This window comes from Ursus americanus, chromosome 16 (assembly GCF_024610735.1).
Source record: "Ursus americanus isolate L20-20 chromosome 16, mUrsAme1.1.p, whole genome shotgun sequence".
Classification (NCBI taxonomy): Eukaryota; Metazoa; Chordata; class Mammalia; order Carnivora; family Ursidae; genus Ursus; species Ursus americanus.
In genome coordinates, this window is record NC_142142.1 from 46390439 (window position 1) to 46397116 (window position 6678).

The following is a 6678-nucleotide window of genomic DNA, read 5'->3' on the forward strand; positions in this document are numbered from 1 at the left end:
GGCAAAAGGGGCGGAGGCTGCTGGGAAGAGGGTGAGGAGTGGGCTGGGGAGGGAGAAGCTTCCATACAGACTCTACCATTAGAAGAAATGATAATTATGTGACTCGACAGAATGCTACAATGTGACTCATACTGCAATATCAATGTATCAAATCAATATGTTATATACCTTAAATTTACAGGATGTTATATGTCAATTACACCTTAATAAAAGGAAACATAAAAAAAAAAAAGTCATGTCAGTCCTACCCTGTCCCGAGGCACAATTCTAACAGATCTAAGGACCTCGAGATTGGGGACTATTTCACGGTATCATATTTGTCCTCAGGAGTTCGTATAGGCACATGGAAAGTCCATGGTTGTATTTCTACAATTATGAGTGGGTTGTTTAATCTGGGAAGCCATGTGACACAGGACGAAAAACTAAGGCAGAAACAGAGTTTGGAGCATCACTCCAAACCAACAAAAAGCTTATATTTTTTCTCACACACTGGGAGAATTAAGATCCCTCCCTCCATTGCAAAAAGAAGACAGAGAGAGGGGGAGAGTATAACTTACTTATTCATTCATTCATTCATTCATTCACTCATTTTTCCCCATCTTTGAACAAAAATCCCAGCGTGTCAGAATCCTTGTGGGAGACACTCCATTGTCCCTGTTTTCTCCTTGTAAAGACCTCATCCCAAATGTCATTGCCCCAGGGTTTGTGTTTCTGACGTGCCACATAACAATAGAAGTGTTGTGAAATATGGTACAAGTTAAAAAAAAAAAAGGGTTTTCCCTCTTCTCACACAACTTCCTTTTTGTAAAAGCAGCAAAAGGGGAAATTTTATTTCTAAGAAATAGAATAAAATTAAATACCTAGGTATGAGGCAAACAGACCAACAAACAAACCTTCCCCTTGATTTAAAAGAATGCAGGGGCATCTGGCTACCTCCTTCAGGAGGAACTCTTGGTCCCGGGGTTGTAGATTCTAGCTCCAAGGGGGTGTAGAGATCACTCAAAAATAAAATCTTACAAAAATAAATAAAAGTAAGAGTGGGAACAATAGTCATGGACCAAGATACTTGGAAAAATAATTTTCACCATTTAAAAATTCAGTGGGGTGCCGGGGTGGCTCAGTTATGTGCCGACTCTCGATTTCAGCTCAGGTCTTAATCTCAGAGTTGTGAGTTCGAGCTCCATGTTGGACTCCACACTAGCTGTGGAGCCTACTTAAGAAAATAATAAATAAATAAATAAATAAATAAATAAATAAATAAATAAATAAATAAAGTAAAAAATAAAAAAATAAAAATTCAGTGATCTTAGGGATTACAAGATAATTTTTGAATATTTGCTTTTAAAAACGTAAGTTTATTTTAAAATTCTATAAGACATTTTAATGAATCTTTGTGAGATTGTGTACATTGCTTTAGATATGTTTTTCCAACTCATGCATAATATATTGTTAAAAAAAAAAACAATGGGCTTCAGATGGAGTCACATTTGCTAAACCCCGCCAAGATTTTTTTTACTTTAGTTTTTTAATTTAAATAAATTAACATATAGTGTGTTATTAGTTTCAGAGGTAGAGGTCAGTGATTCATCAGTCTTATATACCACCCAGTGTTCATTACATCACATGCCCTCCTTAATGCTCATAACCCAGTTACCCCATTCTCCCACTCCCCTCCAGCAACCCTCAGTTTGTTTCCTATGATTAAGTGTCACTTATGGTTTGTCTCCCTCTCTGATTTCGTCTTGTTTTACTTTTTCCTCTCTTCCCCTATGATCCTCTGCCTTGTTTCTTAAATTCTACATATCAGTGAGATTATATAATTGTCTTTCTCTGATTGACTTATTTTGCTTAGCATAATACCCTCTAGTTCCATCCACATCATTGCAAATGGCAAGATTTCATTTTTTGATGGCTGAGTAATATTCCATTGTATATATATACCACATCTTCTCTATCCATCATCTGTTGATGGACATCTGGGCTCTTTCCACAGTTTGGCTATTGTGGACATTGCTCTATAAACATTGGGGTGCAGGTGCCCCTTTGGATCAGTACATTTGTATCTTTGGCGTAAATACCCAGTAGTGCAATTGCTACATCGTAGGGTAGCTCTATTTTCAACTTTTTGAGGAACCTCCATACTGTTTTCCAGAGAGACTGCAACAGCTTGCGTTCCCACCAACAATGTAGGAGGGTTCCCCTTTCTCCACATCCTCTCCAACATCTGTCATTTCCTGAGTGGTTAATTTTAGCCATTCTTACAGGTGTAAGGTAGTATCTCATTGTGGTTTTGATTTGTATTTCCCTGATGCCGAGTGATGTTGAGCATTTTATCATGTGTCTGTTGGCCATTTGGATGTCTTCTTTGAAGAAATGTCTGTTCATGTCTTCTGCTCATTTCTTGATTGGACCATTCATCCTTTGGGTGTTGAGTTTGATAAGTTCGTTATAGATTTTGGATACTAGCCCTTTATATGACATGTGATTTGCAAATATCTTCTCCCATTCTGTTGGTTGTCTTTTGGTTTTGTTGACTGTTTCCTTTGCTGTGCAAAAGCTTTTTGTCTTGAGGAAGTCCTAATAGTTCATTTTTTGCTTTGTTTCCTTTGCCTTTGGAGACGTGTCTAGCAAGAGGTTGCTGTGGCCAAGGTCACAGAGTCTGCTGTCTGTGTTCCCCTCTAGGATTTTGATGGATTCCTGTCTCACATTTAGGTCTTTTATCATTTTGTCTTTGTGTGTGGTGTAAGAGAATGGTCCAGTTTCATACTTCTGCATGTGGCTGTCCAATTTTCCCAACACCATCTGTTGAAGAGACTGTCTTTTTTTCCATCAGATATTCTTTCCTGCTTTGTCAAAGATTAGTTGACCATAGAGCTGAGGGTCCATTTCTGGTTCTCTATTCTGTTCCATTGATCTATGTGTCTGTTTTGTGCCAGTACCATACTGTCTTGATGATTACAGCTTTGTAATGGAGCTTGAAGTCTGGAATTGTGATGCCACCAGCTCTGGTTTTCATTTTCAACATTCCTTTGGCTATTCAGGGTCTTTTCTGGTTCCATACAAATTTTAAGATTATTTGCTCCAACTCTGTGAAAGAAGTTGATGGTATTTTGATAAGGATTGCATTGAATGTATAGATTGCTCTAAGTAGCATGACATTTTAACAGTATTTGTTCTTCCAACCCATGAACATGGAACATTTTTCCATTTCTTTGTGTCTTCCTCAATTTATTTCATGAGTATTCTATAGTTTTCTGAGTACAGGTCCTTTGCCTCTTTGGTGAGGTTTATTTCTACGTATCTTATGGTTTTGGGTGCAGTTGCAAATGGGATCAACTCCTTAATTTCTCTTTCTTCTGTCTTGTTAGTGTATAGAAATGCAACTGATTGCTGTGCATTGATTTTATATCCTGCCACTTTGCTGAATTCCTGTATGAGTTCTAGCAATTTTGGGGTGGAGTCTTTTGGGTTTTCCATATAGAGTATCATGTCATCTGCAAGAAATGAGAGTTTGACTTCTTCTTTGCCAATGCAATGCCTTTTATTTCTTTTTGTTGTCTGATTGCTGAGGCTAGGACTTCCAGTACTATGTTGAACAACAGTGGTGATAGTAGACATCCCTGCCATGTTCCTGACCTTAGGGGAAAAGCTCTCAGTTTTTCCCCATTGAGAATGATATTTGTGTGGACTTTTCATATATGGCTCTTATGATATTGAGGTATGTTCCCTCTATCCCTACACTGTGAAGAGTTTTAATCAAGAAAGGATACTGTACTTTGTCAAATGCTTTTTCTGCATCAATTGAGAGAATCATATGGTTCTTGTCCTTTCTTTTATTAACGTAGTGTATCACGTTGATTGGTTTGCAGATGTTGAACCACCCTTGCAGCCCAGGAATAAATCCCACTTGGTCATGGTGAATAATCCTTTTAATGTACTGTTGGATCCAATTGGCTAGTATCTTGGTGAGAATTTTTGCATCCATGTTCATCAGGGATATTGGTCTGTAATTCTCCTTTATGGTGGGGTCTTTTTTTTTTTAAGATTTTATTTATTCATTTATTTGGCAGAGAGAGATTGAGAGAGAGAGAGGGTGCACAAGCATCGGGAGCGGCAGGCAGAGGGAGAGGGAGAAGCAGGCTCCCTGCTGAGCAAGGAGCCTGACATGGGACTTGATCCCAGGACTCTGGGATCATGATCTGAGCCAAAGGCAGATGCTTAACTGACTGAGTCACGCAGGCATCCTTTGATGGGCTCTTTGTCTGATTTTGGGATCAAGGTAATGCTGGCCTCATAGAAAGAGTTGGGAAGTGTTCCCTCCATTTCTATTTTTTGAAACAGCTTCAGAAGAATAGGTATTAATTCTTCGTTAAATGTTTGGTAGCATTCCCCTGGGAAGCCATCTGGCCCTGGACTCTTGTTTGTTGGGAGATTTTTGATTACTGCTTCAATTTCCTTGCTGGTTATGGGTCTGTTCAGGTTTTCTATTTCTTCCTGTTTCAGTTTTGGTAGTTTATAGTCTCTAGGAATGCATCCCTTTCTTCCAGATTGCCTAATTTGTTGGCACACAGTCACTCATAATATGTTCTTATGATTGTATTTCTTCAGTGTTGGTTGTGATCTCTCCTCTTTCATTCATGATTTTATTTATTTGGGTCCTTTCTCTTTTCTTTTTGATAAGTCTGGCCAGGGGTTTATCAATCTTATTAATTCTTTCAAAGAACCAGCTCCTAGTTTCGTTGATCCATACTGTGCTTTTGGTTTCTATTTCATTGATTTCTGCTCTAATCTTTATTAATTCTCTTCTCCTGCAGGGTTTAGGCTTTATTTGCTGTTCTTTCTCCAACTCCTTTAGGTGTAACGTGAGGCCCACCAAGATTTAATACCTAACCTAATTGCAATTTCAGCCTCTCTCAGGAGTGGAATTTTGAACAAATGAGTCCGGAATATGCTGATCATCGCTAGTAAGGTAATCTACCTAAGACCCTGCCTTTCCCCTAAGGGAAGGTGACCTTGCCTTAACAATCCTTTCTTTTCTTTTGCTAATTAACTCCTGGTCCCATCCTGGTTCTGCCTAGAAAATCTGCCCATTTTGCACAGCTCCTGGGTGTCCCTCTCTCCTCGCTAGATGGGATGCTGCCCGATTCATAAACTGTTGAATAAAGCTGATTTGACCTTCACCTTTACTCAGTTGAATTTTGGCTTTTAATAATATAACATAAACATAAATAACTTATGACCTATACAAACGGGGAAGATTTTGCTTATGCTAAGCCATGGGTAGAATAACACTCTGGCCAGTGATACATCTTGCATCTTCATTCCAGGAATGAAAATATTAAAAGTGCCTCCCTCACCCTCTGCCTGCCCTATGCTCTCCCCAGACCACCTATCAGGTGTTTAGCCACACCTTATGACACGCCCATTCTAGGATAGGTTCGGAAAAGTAAGCAAGATAATTTACTTCCGTTTCCTATCTTTAAAATGGAAACAAACATATCTACCTCGTAGGGTTTTGGTGATAATTCAGTGGATCAAAAATATGAAAGTACCAAGCAAGGTGCCACATGCTGGCTGCCACTTGTTGAGGGCTTAATGAAACTGTTTTTTCCCTGTGTACTACTCCCCTTCCCATTCTCATGACAAGTAGTTTCTTTGTTTAATTCGATCTTAGGACTACAGAATTAGATTAATCATGGTCCATATGGCTCAGTTTGAGCTGTTTAGCTAATTTCTGTTATCAGTTCATTTTTATTTTTTTTTCAATCCTGTGTTTTTATTAAAGAGATAGAAAGAGACTATACCTAGCAACCAAGGAGTGAGGTACTGGGCAGAATGGTGGGGTGGGCTCAGGCCTTGGGGATTCAAAGACAGCGTGATGGCCTGGGAGGGGCCCAGGAGACTAGTTCCTGGCAGTGGCTGAAGAGATACCCAAGGGTGAGCTCTCAGGTACTGGACAACCAGCTGGTTCTGCAGGGGGGTGGTGCAGGGTAAGCTGGGCTGGCCTGGAATTTCCCTGAGGCTACCCTGCCTTGTCTACCTAGATTATCCACTGGGCCTGATCCTGTTCCTTGCCTCCCTTGTCCACCTCATTGACCTCTCCAGCTTCTGGTGACTCCTTGTAGGCATTCTCTCATCCACGTCCTGCATGTCCTCATCATCCTCATTGTCCTCTTCACCATCCTCGTCATCATCTTCATCCCCTTCCTCCTTATCTTCACAGTGCTCTCAGGACAGCTTGCCAGGAGACAGCTGGTTGCCGTCTCTGTCTGCGGTGCTCTGGAGTCAGGCCCGATGGTCTCGTTCTTGCTGCTCTGCAGCTCCGTCTCGTCCACACGGGGCCAATCCAGATTGAACCACAGTGTCTCAGTCATATGGGGAAGAGTGAGGAAAACAAGGTGGACATGGCTACTAGACTGAGGTAAAGGGTCAGCTGAAGCCAGCTTTCAGATGTGTTTAGTTGGGGTTTTTATTGGGTTACGGTACGATTCGGGGGTGGGTGGAGTAGACGGTAGCAGGGAAGTAGCTCTTGAGTCCTGGCTCCACCACTTACTAGCTGTTTGACCTTGGCCAAGTCACTGAACCCCTCTGAGCCTCAGTTTCCTTATCGTGCTGGGAGGCAGCAGCTGGCTATCAGCTCATTTTTCATAATACAATAATCACCCACAAACCCTTCAC

General features: G+C 40.7%; 1 pseudogene; it reads right to left on the minus strand.

Annotated features, from left to right (window-relative positions):
* Positions 1 to 6040: 6040 nt before the first annotated feature.
* LOC123792678 (anaphase-promoting complex subunit 15 pseudogene) lies at positions 6041 to 6414 on the minus strand (annotated as a pseudogene).
* Positions 6415 to 6678: the final 264 nt, after the last annotated feature.